The sequence below is a fragment of the Canis lupus genome, chromosome 31, assembly GCF_003254725.2.
Source record: "Canis lupus dingo isolate Sandy chromosome 31, ASM325472v2, whole genome shotgun sequence".
Lineage (NCBI taxonomy): Eukaryota > Metazoa > Chordata > Mammalia > Carnivora > Canidae > Canis > Canis lupus.
Window position 1 is genome coordinate 21,086,381 of NC_064273.1, and position 20,340 is coordinate 21,106,720.

At 37.3% G+C, this 20,340-nt stretch overlaps 1 pseudogene; it reads left to right on the top strand.

Moving 5' to 3' along the window:
• The first annotated feature begins 10,559 nt into the window (after window positions 1-10,559).
• Window positions 10,560-11,821, top strand: LOC112661883 (heterogeneous nuclear ribonucleoprotein F-like; annotated as a pseudogene).
• Window positions 11,822-20,340: the final 8,519 nt, after the last annotated feature.

Consider the following 20,340-nt stretch of genomic DNA (forward strand, 5'->3'; position numbering starts at 1 on the left):
AGTAACCCAGGGTAGTTAAAGTCCAACTGCTACTCTGTTCGTTTTTTTTTTTTTTTTTAAGATTTTATTTATTTATTAATGAGAGACACCGAGACATAGGCAGAGGGAGAAGCAGGCTCCCTGGAGGGAGCCCGATGGGGGATTAGATCCCTACAGGATCACAACCTGAGCCAAAGGCAGATGCTCAACCACTGAGCCATCCAGGTACCCCGCTACTCTGTTCTGTAGAAAATCAAGATTTTACACCTTGTTGACTTTTTTTCAGGGTTTTCCTGCTTTGTTAAAGTAGTGCCAAACAGTACTCAGGGCCGTTAGAACACATTTAACAGTTGTCCTTGCCCCTTGCAACCCCCTAACAAAGCCCTAATCTGTCCTCACTTCTCCATTTTCATGACAAGCATCCCAGTGTCAGCCCCAAGTGCTCTCCGCAGATAGCTTTATGTCCCCGAACCAGAATCCTACTCCTTCCCTAAATTCCATTTTTTGCACAAAGAAATCTATGCAGAATACACATCACATGTCTCACTGCCCCTGATTCCCCATCCTCCCCCAAGAGCTAAAATTCTCTCTGGCATTTTACACTCCACCAAAAATAATAGCTGTGCAATAGGTCCTATTTACTCTCCACAACTCCCCTCTACCCTGTCATCTTTGCTCCTTTACTCTGGCCCCAGAAGCCACGGTCTCAGGGCCTTTATGCTGCTACCTGTTCTTTCTGCCTGGAATATTCTGCTTCCTGACATTCCTGGGCTCTCTTCTTATCCAGTAGATCACAGCTTAAATGCCACCTCTTCAATGTTATCCTATGGCTATAGGATAACTGTTATCCCATCACCTTATTGTAATTGTCTCCATAGCACGTAATACCATCTGTTTGTTTATTTGTTCATTATTATGTGACTTTGCCCCTCACTAGAATGTAAGCTCTGTGGGTCCACAGGCCTTATTGGGTTGTTTTTTATCACTGTATTCCAAGTGTCTAGAGTAGTACTAATGACATTGTGGAAGGTCAATAGATATTCATTAAATAGATAGATGTTAATGAATGCAATACCACACACATACACACACACACACAGAGCTTCAATCAAATCTACTCAAGTGTGCTGGTCATTCTCCAAATCCATTCTGCACACAATCCTTCCCGACCTGCTCTGTCCAAGGGGCAGATGAACTTTTGCAGCATGACCTGCCTGCTTCCTAGGAGACCTGATGACCCAAGTAATCTCCAGACACTTCTGGACTTCTGTGGGCTGTTGGTGGAGCAGTGGAAGCAAAAGGGCCCCTTGAGAAAGACTAGAAGTTGGACTCAGTCTTAGACCTCATTTACCTGTTATAAATCATCTTGATCTTTCTTTCAGTCGACAGAGCTGCCATCCCACTTTCTTGAACTTTTTTCTCACAGCAGAGAATCTTCGTTTGGCGGGGAGTGGTTCTCTCCAATTCTTTGTTCATGTCTTTTGCCAATTTCTTGTAAAACTTGCATATCTGATATATAGATCTCATGTTTCTACACATGTTGGGAAATTTCTTCTCTGAAGTGACATTACATGTTCTGATGCAAGCAGTATTTGAAACTTCAGCAGAAGCTTCTGGATTTCACTTTCAAACTGGGACATTTTCAGACTGCAGACACTTGCCTGGTTTGAACTTGTTAATTTTCTTGTAAGCTCTTCATTCATTTGACTTTCTTCACACAAGTTTCGGGATTCTTTGTTTTTAGTTTTTGTTTTCTCTTTCATGCCTTTTAAAAGACATATTTAATTTAATATCATGAATGAGACTCTTTACTTTTTAAAAGATTTTATTTATTTATTCATGAGAGACACAGAGAGAGAGAGACAGAGACATAGGCAGAGGGAGAAGCAGGCTCTCTGCAGGGAGCCCAATGTGGGACTTGAGCCCAGGACCCGGGGATCACACCCTGAGCCAAAGGCAGGTGCTCAGTCACTGAGCCACCCAGGTGTCCCATAAATGAAACTCATTTAGATCCATTTCTGACTAACAGACTGAATGGAAGCCATGTTCTACTTCCCTCTGTTTTTCTACTTCCCAGCTCCTGACAGCCATGTGATCTCTCACAGTGTCAGGAAACATCTAGTCTTCAGCATGGTTTTAGCCAGAGATTTTAATTGTCTCACCTTATCACTCGTGACCTGTTTCACTCATGCATTTGAGTGTTCCTTCTCTTTCCCCCATGTTCTTTGTGTTCCCATACTTTTTCTTGCCTCGTACCATTTCTTGGTTGAGCAGTTCTGGACTTTGCTAAAGATGAGCATTTTTATTCAAATCTTTATTTTCTTTTTTTAAAAAAAAGATTTTATTTATTTATTTATTTATTTATTTATTATTTATTTGAGAGTGAGAAAGAGCATGAACAGGAGGGATGGAAGAGAGGAGGTGAGGCAAATGGAAAGGAAGAAGCAGACTCTCCACTGAGCAGGGAGCCCAATGCAGGACTCGATCTTGTGGACCCTGGGATCACAACCTGAGCCAAAGGCAAATTCTTAACCATCTGAGATACCCAAGCATCTCTCAAATCTTTATTTTCTTCTAAAATTGTTCTCCACTGTTTTGTCATGTCATGCTTTTACGATATCATTAACATCAGTCACTTGGGAGGGTTTACATGGCTTGCTTTCTTCTGTCCTTTGTTAAGAAAGCTGATTATCATCAGATGAAGTTTTGTTCAGAATTTTAAGTGTCTGTAAACACAGAACTTGTGGGGATGCCTGAGTGTCTCAGTGGTTGAGCAGTCTGCCGTCAGCTCAGGGTGTGATCCTGGAGTCCTGGAATCAAATCCCACATCAGGTTCCCTGCGGGGAGTCTGCTTCTCCCTCCGCCTATGTCTCTGCCTCTCTTCTCTGTGTCTCTCTTGAGTAAATAAGTAAAATCTTAATAAATAAATAAATAAATAAATAAATAAATAAATAAATAACACAGAACTTGTAATATGGAAGGACTTGCCTCCACCATAGGTGACTTGAGAGTTTCAATGACTCCTTCTAAAGGAGACCTGGGACTTGTCTCAAGTGTTCACGCATTATCAATAGAGCACTTGAAAGCTGCTCCAAGACTGGCTGAAAAGACATCTCAGTGGCAGGCAACATATCTTTCATGGCTCCGAAGGGCTTTCTGCAGTTTTGCCTCCAATTGCCAGTGTCCAGCATGCTACAGGTGACAGCATGGGACCCTGCCATTTTTTGGTGTCTAATGTGTACAGGTGCTCAACAACCAGGGCAATCCAGTTGACTGGGGGGAGGAGGACGGCAACCAGGTTATAGAAAACAGGGCTTCCTAACTTTGTTTAGGTCACTGAATGAATAGAAAATTATGTTACCTATACAATACATCAGAAGAAGTGGAAAGGACTGATTTCAGCCTGGAGTTCCACCATTCTAGCCCCACCAGGCCCTACAGCAAACCTAGCAAGTCAAAACAATCCCAAACCATACCCCCTTCCGTGCACACAAATCTGTCAGGGCATGGTGGTAGGGCCACTTTCATGAATGAGGCCCATTCTCTTGATTTTAGATTTCCTCTGATTTTGCTTACAAAGTTCCCAAGTACCTCCCTTCTCTGAAGTCTCCTCTCCTTTGTGTTTAGTCAAGGCAGGGGCAGAGGATAAAAGTTGTCCCCTTAGCTATTAACTAAGAAACCTGCATTTCAATCATAAGAACTCAGGAGAAGTTAACTAGAAATGGCAGTCTTACAATTTCATGAATTTCCTGTGAAGCCAGTATGTCCCTGTTTAATCCAAGTGTTCCTGGAAGGGGCTGGCTTTCTCCTGGAGTGACACAGTGACCCAGGCTCTTTATCCCATTTTTAGTACATGCCTCCCAAACTAGTCTGGGGGACAGTCTCTAATTCACCAATTCATCTTCAGAAGTGTACCTCCACCCTCAATTGAATTTTTTTTATTCTTTATATGTTCCTAAAATTATGGTGTGCTTTCAATATTCCCATTTTCTTGACTCTATATTTATCTTTCCAAATCTGAGAATCAGTTGCTTCTGTTCTTGGATGCCTAATATCAACTATGGAAGCACTATATTGTAAATTGCCAGGCAAACAACAACAAAAAATACCCCTTTATTTTAATGATGTTTTAACAAAGCCTTAGCATATTATTTTGTTTTACCTTCAATGAAAGTAATCAATGGTGCATTAAATTTTTTACAATGACCATGATATTTCAGAAATAGTGACAAGCAGTCATTATGGTGCTCATTCAGTAGCAATGCAAAAATGCTCTTACTACACATTTTATAGGTACAATTTCACTAATGTTTATCAAGCCTTCCAATTTTTTAATTCACCAATAAGGTTAGAAAATAATAGGTCTTCTATATTTGCCATTCACAAGTGTTGCTTTTCCGTCATTAATAAGAGAAATGAGACATTTTAATTTGAAAATACCCAGAGTATTTACCAATAGGTATAAACATATAAAGGGCAAGAATATCTTCAATAAGTAGTATTTCACTGGAGTAAAGACTATCATGGGACAGCCATAAATGATAAAAATAACAAGGGCTCAAAGGGAATAAAACACTATCAGAAAGTATGGAAAGGAAGGGCAGGGAAAAGGAAGGAAGGAAGGAAGGAAGGAAGGAAGGAAGGAAGGAAGGAAGGAAGGAAGGAAGGAAGGAAGGGAAGGATTCATTTTGATCTACAGAGACCCCAGCATACTCAACAAAAAATAACACAACTAGTGTGGGAATATAAACATGATTGGATATGAGACTTCTGAAGTTGGAAAAATATAACCTAAATTCTTCAAATCCTTGCTTTTAATAAAACAGTAATTTTATTGAATTACTGTTCAACTGTAATTTTATTACTGATACCTGGGTGACTCAGAGGTTTAGCACCTGCCTTTGGCCCAGGGCATGATCCTGGAGACCTGGGATCGAATCCCACGTCGGGCTCTCGGTGCATGGAGCCTGCCTGCTTCTCCCTCTGCCTGTGTCTCTGCCTCTCTCTCTCTCTCTCTCTCTCTGTATCTCTCATGAATAAATAAATAAAATCTTTAAAAAAATAAATAAATAAAAAATTAAAGACCATGACAAAAACATGATGATTGAGCAAAGCTAAATTCACTGTTTGTGTGTAAGAGAGATTTCCACCTTCAGATGTGCCAATAGTGTTTCAAAAGAGGATATTTAAGACAGGACATTTATAAGGTTTAGGGACATGATTTTGAGCAACTTAAGGCTAATTTTTCAAGGTAGAGAACTGGAATTTGGGTTTGGGAAAGTTCACAAGATGGTAGTTTAAGGCTTGGTGGACATAGTCAAATGCCCTGGGTGAGTTTGATGAGCAAACTATTACATTAAAAAGACAGCTTTGTTCCCAGATTAGCAAACTGTTTGCTTGAATAATTTGGTTAATAAAAATTTTCTAACATAGTGAGATTATTTACTGGTTTTCAGTCTGGTATTCAAACACAAGAATTTCCTGTAGCAAACCATTGATAAGTTGACAGGTGGTCTTATTTCTCTCTCTTCGTCCAAGTGAGATATTTGAGTAGCCTCAGTCCAAACTACTTCTCTCAAGCCTCAGCTGTCCCTTCAGCCATGACAACTTGTCCAATTCTCAGAGTTTTCAATTTCCTGAGTCAACTTTCCCATTGCGTATTCAATGTCTCCTTTTGATAAACACCTCAGAAAAAAACAAATGTGGTTGTCTAGAACAGTGACCCATATATTTCTTATAAACCATGGTTTTGGATTTTTTTCAATGGTTCTTAATTTGGTTTTTGATGATATTGCCATTACTAAAAGTCTACAATGAACTGTCATTCACAGAGAGAAGGACTTCTAGTACACATACATGCGTACACATACATGCGTACACATGTGTTTGTATGTGTGTGTGCATGTATTTCAAGTTTATATTAAAAGGTTGCATTTTCAAACTTACTGAAGAAAATATATACACCCTGTAATATGAAATTTTATAATTGTCTGAATTGTTTGGAATAATTTGTGTCAGAAAAAAGAAAAAGGTGCTTTTGTCTATCTCATGAGAAAGTCCATGTGCTTTTTAGATTCCAACAGGGGTGAGATAAATCATATACACTTATTTGGCTTCTGATTTGCTGCTTCAAAAAAAATGCTAAATATATCTTTCTCTTCAATTCAAGTAATTTTCCTTTTGGATGCATGCCATTAAAAAAAGGTGAGTAAAAACAGAACGTACTTGATGAAGACAGAATATGATGAGAGCTACCAATTTGGAAGGCATTGACTGAAATCTAATTTTAAAATGTAAAATCAGAGTAAGAGCCAAGAAAAGATCATTTTCATTTCTTTATATGCCCAACAAGTTCATGATTGTGACTTTATTGAATATTTAATGCATCAACTTCACTATTTACCATAGACTATTTTGAGAGCAGCTACAGCATCTAAAGATACAAAGCATCAAGTAAGTATGTGTCGAGAAGCCCTAGATGCTATTATAAGCATAAAGCAGAGATTTACCCTGGATATTCTTCACCCTAACTAACCCTTTATTGAAACATTGAAAGCCTCTAGTGTTTAATTATAGATTTCTAAGACCTGTTTGTAACATATGGGCGAATTAATATTTTTATAAATTAAAAAATACTTTGTACAGGAAAGCTTTGTGAAGTCTTCTCAGATTACATTTACTTCCATGTAATAAGCCCTTTACTTTAGATTATTTTAGCATTTATATATTTGGATCAAAGCCTCTATAATATACTTAATGGTGAATTGTCTTAAAGTTATTTTTCCATCATTTCCCACACATATGTTGTCTTTCTCTAGTTAGGTTGAAAACTCCTCCAGAACTAAATGTCCTCTGTGGCCCATTTTTTCCTCTACACTGAATATTATATCCCCACTTTATGAGTCACTCTTAAAGGACCAGCTTTTCCTTTAAAAATCCTGAGAGAGTGAGTTCATAGATTGGCATTTTACACTTTTAAAGAACATTCTAAACACCTCACAGCCTTGTTATAGAGCAACTCTTGGGGTTCCTGCCACAGAAAAATTATCATAAATCAACACTGCAAATGCTGGTCTGTGGACACATATAAGTGTCAATCAAAATTTTATGCCGCCTGACAAATAGAAAGAAATAAGGAAAGAGTAATAGATTTTCATGACTCTAAGGTCTGAAATGTAAAGGGTTCTGCTTTATTCTAAGATTATATTCATTAAGTGGTGATCTTAAGCATCACTCTCCAGCAAAGTATAGCAGCTAATTTCTCTTCTGACTGGTCAGTTAATACGAGCACCATACCAGGTGCTTAAATTTTGCATAGAACCCAGGGAGTGAATTATGCTTTTATCTAGTAAAAGTTCTTTCTTCTATGAAACAATTGGCAATATTAGAGTTTAGTTATTTTCTCTGTTTTTTTTTTCTTAAACACGGACTTAGTTGAAAAGCAAAATTGACAACCCTTTCTTAGTCCTCTCTCTCTGTAGCACAAAAAATAATTTTATAAACCAACAAAATCCAAAAGCCTGGGAGCCACATGAAACTCCTTGTTTCACCTCTCTAGGATCCCTTCTTTACAAAAGTAATGTGTTTATTGCCTAGCTTCCAAAATTTTATCACATTGTTCAGTTTTCATGCTTGCATAGTGTCCAGGAAATTGAACGGAAACAAAAGGTTTCAAACTCAATTTCTTTGCAAAATCCTAGTTGTCTAGAATTTGACATAGGAGTCATGCCATAGAACAAAATGGAAATAAGCACAGCTACTAAAAATAAAACTCCATCTGTAACTTTACACTTTATGCACCTTCTATGTACACTACTTTAAATGTGGCATCAAAAATTCCAGGTAGTGAGATTATGTTGAAGCATATGCTAATTTCTGCCTTCAGATACTCATAAGCATAGCTGTGCTGGTATATTTAAGGCAAAATATATTTTATTATCAGGGAATATATTATCAGGGAATCATAAAATCTTAAAGTCATCTAGCCTAACTGCATTAAGTTTGGCCACAATGCCTGTATTTACTTCCCTGGCCTTATTTATTATTTTTTCATGTATAATACTAGAATGCCCACCACCTCACATGGCTTCCCATTAGTGCCAAGTGTTCTAAGACTCTGCCAGAAATGGAAGCTAGCTCCTCATCTATCGGCAACATCTTGATCTCTGGTTTGTCCTTAGAGTGACACAGATTGCATAGTTCTTGACCACAAATATAATCACATTTTAAATATCTGGAATACTATCATGTCCCTTGTAAAAGTTAAAGTCTTTTGGAAAATCTTCCACCAAGAATTGTGAGCCCTTACCCTAAAGCTGGTTTCTGTTCTGAACCCCAAGCAACGGAATGCGTTCTCCGAGAATGGTTTTAACTGTCAGTTTTCCTTGCAAAATTCCAAACCACAACCTTGCTTATGCTTAGGCTATATATTTCTGAGAAGTAGGACTGGATCATCTGCCTTGCCTCGTACATCACATTCTTATTTGTTGGTTCCTTTTAACTCATGACTAACACACCTGCCTGTAACGTATAAATCTTGTGCTAACTGCCAAAAGGTAGGATAATCTCACTTCAGGATATTTCAAACCCTTCATCTTTATTGTTTTGCCTTGTTTCTGTTTACATTATTGTCTTACCAACTTTAATGAGATATAATTGACACATAACACTGCATAAGTTTTAAGTGTACAACATGTTGATTTGATACATTTATATAAACCCTTTAATTTTCACTTTATTTTTTCCTTCTGTTATCAATCTCCATTATTCTCTTACTATCCCTATGAGATGTAATTTATTTTGGGATATGATGAAACCTCGAAGGGGAAAGTTATGCTGTCCTTCTATCTAAAGGAATGTCTTTAACAGAAGGCCTGTTATGACCAGTTGCCTATGGATCTTTTCAAACATAGCTTTTGTATGTGTAATCATGTACATGTTTTTATTTCCACATAGTAATACATTATACAAACCATTTTATACCTTTTTTACTATTAATATTTCATGAAGATGCTTCCATACAAGTACATACAGAGTGATCTCATTTTTTTTTCACAATTTGTTACCATAATTTTAACTACTGAAATTCATTTAGGATATTTATGATGTATTGCTCTGTCAAACCATGCTGAAATCACAGTATTCCAAATACTGTGTGTGTGTGTGTATGTGTGTGTGTGAAAGTTATAATTTATCTATACAATATAATCATAGATGTAGACTTTCTGGGTCAAAGATTCATATCTTTTTTTAATTTGTGAAGTAATGTTATGTTATTAATATAACAAACATTTTTTTTAATTTGATTAACATATCTTGGTACCATTCTGATATTTAAATAATATTTATTATTATTTGGTGTTTGTAGTCCTATATCAGTATAGGTTATTTTCTATCCTTGTCAAGCAACTAATTTGGAAATTTGTGATTCCTGATACTGTTACTATTCCCAACTTGCTATTAATGGAGTAAATCACTGAAAAACCTTTCAAACTAAAAGTGAACTATTTGGGGATGGGCTAATAATATCACCATAAGAGGTTAGTGGAAGTAGGATTATAGCAATAGCTGCACTCTTGTAAAGCTCAGAGACGTGGTTAGAAACTCACATAATGAGAGAATTTGTAGCTACATCAAAGAAGGGTGAAAATCTTATTCTTAGTGAAAATATTTTGAATTGTTAGGTAAGTCAAATCTCATAGGAGACCTCAAAAAGTGATTGAAAGAACAAGCAGAGCTGCTTTTCCTAAGAATAGATTCATTTTGTGTTTTGATTTCCATATAATCCTAAGAGGAGGAGCTGGACCAGTGTTTGATGTTGATCGTGTTTTAGCTCTAACCATTCTCCTTTGTTTCTTCTCCCATCCTCTTTTCATAACCAGAGCTTCTGCCAATCCTTCTGCTTCTAAGCAGTTTCTTTTTATTTTGTCAATTTGAAGAGAGAGAGAGAGATCACTGTACCTATACTGACAATGACTACACTTCATGGCAATTTCGTTTTATGTGTTGTGCACTCATCCAGGATGAAATGTTGGTAGAATTTCAGACACTTTAGCCAAGACACCAACACTGTGGGGTGATGTAAGGGCAGGAGAGCCTTAGCCTTTGTGAATTTCTTCCTCAAACTTTCCCTTCAATCCAACACCCATGTTCATTTTATTTCCTAAATAGCCCTCAAATCTACCCACTCTGTTTTCGTTTCCACTGTTTTCCATGGAAAACCTTGTCATTGTCTTCTTTCGTCTTCACTAACAAATCTCCCTGAGTCCATACTGGTTTCCTTTCTACTTAAAATGCTCTGGTGACATTCCTGTGCCCTGAGAATAAAGACTTACTAAACTAAAGGCCTTTCCCAGTAAGAAGAAAGCTGGAGCCCATCCCAGCCCCAGCACCACCACTCTGATTGCTCTGATGTGGGCTGGGGCACTGGGGCAAGATGGCCATATGGCTTCTTATTTAGGACAATTCATTACCTACCAGGAGTGTCTCCAAGTGTAGACATTCCTTCCCTGGGTGTTGTGGTTTAAGCCACAAAAAGTGCACCCAAGATTGTTTGACGTCTGTCCCTTCAAGTGTCCATAATGCTGGGACCCAAGGGAGGTAAAGGCTTTGTGGTCAAGCCCTGTGGCCTGGCTTGGTCCTGCTCTGTTGTTGAGGATGTGCAGAATGTGCTTTCTGAGTGCACAGTCCATGACAGGACTGCAGGCATTCATTTCATCTACTCTAGAGAAGGCAGGCAGAGTGGTCAGGCTTTTGTTGAACTTGAATTAGAAAATGATGTAAAAATGGCCCTTAAAAAAGCCAGGGAAAGCATGGGATACCAGTATATTGAGGTGTCCAAGTCCCACAGAACCAAAAGGGATTAGATGTTGAGGCACACCAGTCCAAACGGTGTCAACATCTCCAATGACTCTTTGTGTGGCTCCAAGGATTCCCATTTGAATGCACCAAGAAAGAAATTGTTCAGTCCTCAGGTTGAAAATTGTGCCAAATGGAAACACATTGCCTGTGACCCGAAGGGCAAGTTTACAGAGGAAATCCTTGTGCAGCTTGCCTCTCAGGAATTAGCTGACAAGGCCCTAAAGAAACATAAGGAAAGAATTAGGCACAGATATAGTGAAGAAAGTGCTCAAGAGCAGTCAGGAAGAAGTTAGGTCAGACTTGGATCCCCCTCTGAAGTTCATGTCCATACAGCGGTGGAGGTGGGAGGGTCTTATGACTGCCCTGGCACAGTCAGGGGGTATATTGGCATTGTCCAGCCAGTGAACCTGGAGAAGATGAGGTCTGAATAATTAAGCCTGCTTAATAGTGCAGGCTATGGGGGCAACAAAGAGTACTGCAGCCTTAGCAATGGCTACAGCTTCACCATCCATCTGTTTGGAAGAGACCTCAGGTTCTGTCTCTCGGGGATGTATGATCACAGATACAGAGATGGAAGTTCACTGTCCGTGGTACCACTGGACGTTGCGTCCACATGACAGAGCTGCCATACAAAGCCACAGAGAATGACATTTACAAATTCTTTCTCTTCAAGCCTGTGAGAGTCCACACTGGGATTGTCTCTGATGGAAGAGTGATCAGTGAAGTGGGTGCTGAGTTTGAAACTCATAAAGAAGCAATGCAGCAATGTCCAAAGACCTGGCCAACATGCAAAACTTATAGAGAGCTTTTCCTGAACTCCATACCTGGAGCTAGCAATGGGACATCTAGTAGCCAGATGATTCAAGGCATGAGGACATCAGCCCCGTCCACTTGCAGTGGCCTCGACAGCCAGCACTGTGAGTGGCTGTTGAGAGGCTGTTACTTTTATGGAGGCCAGAATAGCATGGGTGGATATGACTAGTTTGGGAGGAGCATTTTTGAGTTATTGCAATCAAATTTTCACAGGCAGCCAACAAGCAGTGAAAAGCAATTATTACTCTAGAGGAAGCTGTAGGGACCCATTTTGCACCGTGAGTTGTGAAATCTGGATTTAAAAAATCACCTCTTCAGGGTTTTCTCATGTAAACTTTCTTCTAGCATGTGATAATGAGTAAACTAAAACTCCTTTCAGCTTTTCTCAATTAACATCTTGGTGGTGTACTTCAGAGTGCTCCTACCTGACTTAAAGTGGTTTTAAGTACATTAAATGGATCCTTTTGTACCACATCCCTGTGGACACCTTGGTAAGGCATGCTTTTTTTTTTGGAAAACTCAAGGTGTTATATCCCTAATTGAAAGAGGAACATTTCTCATGTTTGTTTGTTCTAGTTTATTTTCATTTCAAATCTTTTAGGTTAAGTTGAAGCTTTTAAAAATAAGTTTGTTTTGAAAATTGAGACACATTGCTGATATTGTAGGAATTGGTGAGGCCTTGATTTAAACCTTGCTTTGTAGTGTGATTTCCTTTTGAGTATATTTTCCTAAGTGAAATTTGTCATAGTTTTCATTACCTGTTGTTTTTTCTTAAAGATTTTTTCACATACACAAAAAATTTAAATAATAAAATAAAGCCTAAACTAAACTCCAAAAGATGATCTTCTATACTGAATAATCTGGTCACTGACCAACTCTCCAGCTTCATATGGAACTACTCTCTCTGTCTTTTAATTCCCAAATCTCAAGGCTTCTTTAGGGCCTCCTGCTACTTCAAACTCAAATACGTAAGAAGGTATCAGCAAAAATGGCTGAGTCAAGACTTCCAAAATTTTTTCTCTTCCATAAAAGAAGTGGAAAAACTCACAAAGATTTTCAAAAATTAACTTTTGCAAAACTCTGAAAATTAATAAGATACTTTTAGTAATTCAAGGAGTATGTATTCAGGAAAAGTAATGGATTCTTGGTAAGAACAGCAAGCATTATAGTGACTTAATATGCCCACGTTGCATTCACCAGGTTCCAGTTCTGAGAAAGTCTTGAAAATAAACAGCCCAGAAACATGATGAAAATCTGCAGTCTTGTAGCCATTGGAGATGGCAGAGTGGGATCAGAGCTCCTTCAATATCTTATTCCAGAAAATGATTATTTAATTATCCAGTCATTCCCTGGAAGAACCAACCCCACTTGCAAGTCTGTCTTTAACTAACCTGACTCCGAGCACCGTGTGTGAAAAGTCGTTGCCCCAGTGCATTTTGTTTTTGATTTGTAAATCTTTTCTTTTCCTCTACCTCATTTACGATACAACTGCATAAAGAAATGATTATAAATCTATATTGCTGAACACATGGTGCATAATAATGGGATTTGTATGAAAATAACAGTACAAAGGGAAGCAGTGGGTAATGAGTTATAGAAAAGTCAAGTTTTTATATATAATTGAAATTAAGTTGATATTAATCCTAACTAGATTGTTATAAATTAAGATATTAACTGGACTCCTCAGAGCAACCACTAAGAAAATAACTCAGTAAAGGAATATATAAAAACACTATGATATGATAAATAACTCAAGTAAAAATGAGCAATTTTTTTCAATAATTTCTCTAAAAAAATACAAATGGCCAATAAACACACAAAAGGATATTCAACATTACTAATGATTAAAGAATGAAAATCTAAATGACAATGAGTTCGTATCTCCTATTTTCTAGGATGACTATAATAAAATTGAAAAAAGCTACCTGTAGTAAATGTTGGAGAGGCTACGGAGAAAATGGAACCATTACACATTGCTAGTGGGAATATAAAATGGTATCACCACAGTTTGGTAGTTCCTCAAAAAGTTAAGTATAGGGCTACCATGTGATCCAATAATCCCACTCCCAATTATATGCCCAAAAGAATAAAAAAGAATGTTCCCACAAAGAATTGTACACAAATGTTCATAGCAGCATTATTTATAAGAGCCAAAAAAAGAAATAAGTCAAATGTCCATCGCCTGATGAACAGGATAAACAAATCCAAACAATTAAATATTACTTAGAATCACAAAATATTATTTAGATTTATAAAACATTATAATTCATAAACAAATGAAGTATTAATATATGTATGCTACAATGTGGATTAACCTCAAAAACTTTATGCTTAATGAAAGAAGCCAGAGACAATGGCTCCATATTGTATGATTCCATTATATGAAATGCTCAGCATCAGCAAATCCATTTTGACAAGGTAGATTAGGGGATGCGAAGGGGTAATCGGAAGTGACTGGTAAGAAACATAAATTAGGGTTTATTTACGGGGTGATAAAAATGTTTTGGAATTAGATAGTAATGATAGTTGCACAATCTTGTGAGTATACTAAAGACCACTGAATTGTATGCTTCGAAAAGGTAAAATCTCTTTTTACTCTATCTCAATTAAACTTAACTTTAAAAATGTGTATTATACCTCAGTTTCATAGCACTTGTCAGTGTTGTATTTTTATTTCATTTATAATCATTTAAAAATGCTTTTTCTCTTACTAAGCTATAAGCTTCCTGAAGGCAGAAATCTGATCTGTTTTTGATTAGTGTTATATACTCAGTGTCTAATTCAATGCATTACTCATAGTAAGTGCTAAATAAATAATAGTGTATTATGGAATACAACTGTTCATAGTGAATAAAGGTGATATGGCCCCAAACAATGTCTGGCAAATGGATCAAAGGCAAAAAGACTGTATGTTCAAGCTATGGTATATAAGATTCGCTTACATCAATCAAGTAGTACAATGTCTTTTCATCTCTGCATCTGATTCAGTTTATAGATTAATAATCTGCAATTCACTTTCACCTATAATAAATGCATTATTTAAAATCATTTCACTTGCGGTGCCTGGGTGGCTCAGTCAGTTGGGCAACGGAATTTTGATTTCTGCTCAGGTCACAATCTCAGAGTTGTGAGATTAGGCCCCACATTGGGCTGTGAGTGCTCAGTGGAGAGTCTGCTTTGAGATTCTCTCTCTCCTTCTCCCTCTTCTCCTCCCCTCCTCATGCTCTCTCTCTCTCTCTCTCTAAAATAAATAAGTGAATATACACAAAAAGTTAATATATAAAATCATTTCATTTGCTCAAATAGAATTTAGACACATAATCACAGGCTTCAGAAATGGATATTCTTTTCAAGGAAAAAAATAATAGACTAGAGGGTCTGAAAGTTTTTAGTAAACAATGTTAATGCATATAGAGTGAATATAATAAATGCAAAAGAGGCAAAATTCTATCATTTAGACCTGAAATATAAAATTTCTATAAATAAAAGGATATTGCTAAAACAAATTTTTGCTAAAACAATTTAAAAACAAGTTTGAATGTCTTATTTAATATATTTTTAAAGATTTTATTTATTTATTTATTTATTTATTTATTTATTTATTTATTTATTAGAGAGAGAGAGAGAGAGCCAGAGGTTGCAGGAGGAGCAGAGGAAGAGGGACAAGCAGACTCTGTGCTGAGCACAGAGCCCAATGCCAGGCTTGATCTCAGGACCCTGAGATTGTGACCTGAGCCAAAACCAAGAGTCAGACACAACCTATTGAACCAATTAGGAGACCTTTATTCAATAAAGGTCATTCCGCATTTGCCGAATGAAAACCAAAGCTATTTGTATTAGAAAAAGAATACATACATTGGCATTATGTTGTTAGCTAGAATGTTATCCGTTCATATAACTTAGAAGATCTTGATATAATCTGAAAAACGATGCAGCAAGGAGACAGTTTCTGAAAACTGATTGGGTAGAGACTCATAAAAAAAAAAAGTAGAAATGTGAATCTACGCACTATCAAGTTATGAGCCAGGTGAAACTGTCTGATCTGGAGTAGGAAAAAAAAAAAAAAAAGATATCAAGAAAAGAACCACGGCTTCTTTTTGACTCTCATGCTGTCACCTTTCCTCTTTCTGCAGACTCTAGGAATATTCAGCATGTGCAAACTGGGCTCCAGGAAGAACAAAAGAAACTCAGACAGATAAAAGTAGTCAATGTATAAGAAATGTATCTTCCTGCAAGAGAGAAGTTTTGTACTGGGGTTCCCAAGGATTCCTATGACAAGTTTCTGAACACAGAGGGGATATTGAAACCCAGTTGATACTATGACATTTCCCGTATCAACAGCTACTAAAGGAAGCAAAGGACATTCAAAAGACAAGTCATTCTTCACTGATGAACTTCTGGGCAATCTAAGGATGAGTGTTTATCCCCACCACCAAATTTGTGAAGGCCTAGGGTAGACACTCTCCAAAAGAATCAATGAAAAAAGATTCTGGGTTCTGAGTATTAAGAGCAAGGAGTTGAGGAACTGAGTTGTCAGACATCTAGGGTCATATGTTTTTCCAACTTTTTTGAAAGGAATTTAAACAGAAAAGTTCAAAGAACAATATAGCCACAACAACGCTAAGATGAAAAGGTATTTGACATCACCGAAAACAGGCTTTCTGGGTTTCATGTTGTATACATTCACTTTTGTTATGATATAAATTTTTTTATTTTTTAGTCGGCTTTTTATAACTCTGTCAAAACCATGCAGGAAGAAAATAAGCTGCCCGCTTCTGTATGGTCTCTATGAATCACTTCCTAAAATGTTGGGAAATCCATAAATTCATTTTAAAAAGCTATCATTTCTAGCAGTCATAGCAAGTAGTTTGCACGTAGTAAAGAACAACATAGTCTCCATCCTCAAGGGATTGCAATATAATGGTGAGCCTAGAATATGGACATCAAAAAACAAGGCATTGACCTTATTAATAACAAGTCATATTGATAGAATATGCCCTTAATATGTATGATGTGATGAGAAGGACATTTCACATCTGTGTTCTCCTTCCCCAGAATCCATAATCCTGGTTTAAAAACATCAGGCAAATTCCAACTGAGGGGCATTCTACAAAATACTGACTAGTACTCCTCAAAACTGCCAAGATTAGAAGCAAGGAAAGTCTTAGCAACTGTCCCAGTCAAGAGGAGCCTGAAGAGACTGAACAACCAAATGTGAGGTGATGTCCTTGACAGACCCCTCGGAGAGAAAAAGTGCACCAAGTAAAAACTAAGGTAACCTGAACAAACCATGGACTTTAATTCATAATAGTGTATCAATGTCAGTTCCTCAGTTATAGCAAATATTCCATGCATAAGGTAAGATGTAAACAGGAAGACTAAGCATGGAGTATATGGGAACTATGTATCATCTCCAAAACCTTTCTGCAAGTCTAAAACCAGTCCAAAAATATAAATTTAAGCACATAAAGCAAAGGAATACATAAACCCTGTAAGAAAAACTCAAAGCCATAAATCTATGTGTAGCTTTTCATCTAGACTTGTGTTAATCAGATATCATCTGGGGTTGCTGTTACTTGAAATTTGTCTTTAGAATTATCTCCACTAACCAAACCCACTTTTTGTGCAAAACCTACTCTTGTCCCAAGATTTCTCAACATTTCCAGGCAGCTTCAGGACATCTGGTTAATTCTAGTTGCAAAAGTCCTTTTCTGATCAATCACTGATATTATTTTGGTTTTTCTCCTGTGACCAATTTCTTCTCTCCTTTCTGCTAAAGAATTCATATATTCCCTCATTCACAAATACCACTAAAACCTAAAAGTCATAGACAGACACCCCCTTACTCACCTCCCAAACTCCCACCCAAAAACTCAGCAGTTTCTAGAGGAGGAAGCTTGGATAAAATTAGATTGGTTTTTGTTTATTTGTCTAAATTGTTTCAATAGAGAAGCCCCTGGAGCAAATGCCTATAGTATTATATTCACAATGTTTGTATAGTACAGGTAAGTAACACTGAAAGTACACAAATGATCTCTTCCTGCTCTTTGGATAGAGAAGGTCATGAGGTTTCATGTCAGTAAATCAGTATAACCTGGGGGCCATACCAACAATGAACTCAGTATCTTTTCTGTAACACCCCACCACCACCACCACCTACCAACAGCAACTTTCTGTTAATCAGCGTCCTGGTGGGAGGTGAGTCTTCTCAGAAAACAGACTATTTAAAGGCTTGAGAACTAAAAATGGATATGGTGATAGGGATCAACAAAACAGGGAAGCCATTGCTTATCCTAGGCCTAAAGGGGCAAGGAAAGGAAGCAGTGGTATCGGATCCAGGTGTTCTCAAGGATATTGAGGTTTTGCAGAATCCTGTCCTTGAAGAGGAAAGGAGGAGGATAAATAGGCTGCATTCTTTCTCCTTCTTTCACCCACTCTTCTGCAAGTGCTTCCCACTGACCAAGTCCAGCTGGAAACGTAGAAAAAAAAACTCTACAGGAACCATTCTTCTGTGGCACAGAGCAGGGAGAGAAGAGCAGAGGATGGAACCATGAACCAGCACATGGCCTCACTGTAAATACCAAAAGCATTCGAATACAACAACCTTTATTAAAAATTGCCAGCCCTCTTCTTAAGAATGTATCTTGTATCCTCCCATCCATCCAACTTATTTCCTCTCATATCATCACTTGGAAACTTTAGCTTTCTACTCTCTGCTTGCTTCTAGGCCTCTACTACCTTCTATACCACCAAAGAGCGATTATTGAGTGGTTCTCCAGTGGCCATTTCTTCAGGTTCTCTTCTTCTATAGTAAAGACATAGCTGTGACTTAGGAATTTCTAACTTTCTTGCTGCACTCTAGACTCTGGGAGAGGAGGGAAAGAGTAATAAAGTAAAATAAAACTCATTCCCCATCCACTGGAACATATACGTGACTGCTATCGATTTTACCTTTAAATATTTTTCTCTGTTATGTTGTCTAATGGAGAAAATTGAGCAAAAGCATGAAGACGGAGATAACTGTGCAAATGTACTCCAAAACTAACAATTGATGAGACCTTGGTATTTTTAAATTAAAAAAAATAAATTGGGCAGCCCGGGTGGCTCAGCAGTTTAGTGCCGCCTTCAGCCCAGGGCCCGATCCTGGAGACCCGGGATGGAGTCCTGCATCGCACTCCCTGCATGGAGCCTGCTTCTCCCTCTGCCTGTGTCTCTGCCTCTCTCTCTCTCTCTCTCTCTCTGTCTCTCATGAATGAATAAATAAAATCTTTAAAAAATAAAATAATAAAATAAAATAAAATAAAATAAAATAAAATAAAAATAAAAAAATAAATTAACGAAAAATAAACATCTACTATAAAGCATTGGTGATGAGTTGAATGAGCAAAGCAACCTAGAACTTACTAACTTTGTATCCCTATTATAAAGGAAAATGTTTTAAAGAATCATAGTAAGAAAAAAAAAAAAAAGGGATCCCTGGGTGGCGCAGCAGTTTGGCGCCTGCCTTTGGCCCAGGGCTCGATCCTGGAGACCCAGGGTCGAATCCCACGTCGGGCTCCCGGTGCATGGAGCCTGCTTCTCCCTCTGCCTGTGTCTCTGCCTCTCTCTCTCTCTGTGTGTGTGACTATCATAAATAAATAAAAATTTTTTAAAAAGAGAAAAAAAAATAAAGAATCATAGTAAATCATATGCTACCATGTGATTAGTAACCCCTCCTTTTTATAATGAAAGTATTAGTTTGGGCAATATTAATTGCTGGAATGAAAAGAGGTTTATTTCCCACTTACCTAATAGTTATTGGGCCATAGATGCATCCATTTACATAAAGACACAGGGACCTAGATTCTTTCCATTTTGTGGCTTTGCTATTCCTTAGAGCCTTCCTGTCATCTCATTTGGGCAATAGAGGGAAAAATCCATCTTTCTCACTTGGAACCATAATTTCTTCCAAGAAGCAATGGCACAAAACTGGCATACAGCAGTCTTCCATGCCCATTCTATTGGCCAGAACTCATGCATATTGTCACATTTAGCTTTAGAAACTAGTAAATGTAGGTTGGCTATGTGCCCAAGAAGAGGAAATTGATTTTTGGTGGATAGCTCTATTACAGAAGGGTCATGAGAATGAATACTTAAACATTTAACAGTGTCTGAACAATCATTTCACCTTTTGGTATTTAAAGTTAATATTTTTATGAAGTTAAATATGACAAGATAAAGTAAGCCTCTGTTTATATACGTTAATTTAAAATGTTCATGTTTAATTGGCATAGATTGAGCAAAATAATGTATCTTTACTTTAACGATTGGGAAGCAACTGGGACAAAATGTCCTACCATATGCTATTTTCCCATTTGGGCTCATCCCAGGGAAGCTGGGTTATGAAGCAATATCGACAATTACAATAACAGAATAAAACATAAAAGAGCATACCTTTATTTCTACCTATCTAGATAAAATAGTTTATTCTCTTAGTACTTCTGAAAACTAGAATAAAATTTCTCATCATTAATGAATTACCTTCAATCATTTAATTGGGAATAATCAAATATCTCTGCTAAGGAAAAGGAAAGAGTGAAATAGCCAAGCACTCTAAAGTTCAAGATTAGTAACCAATTCCTCTTTATACTTGCCTTACTTCTTGTTTAAGTAAGAATCATTAATGAATCAACATAAAAATCAATTAAG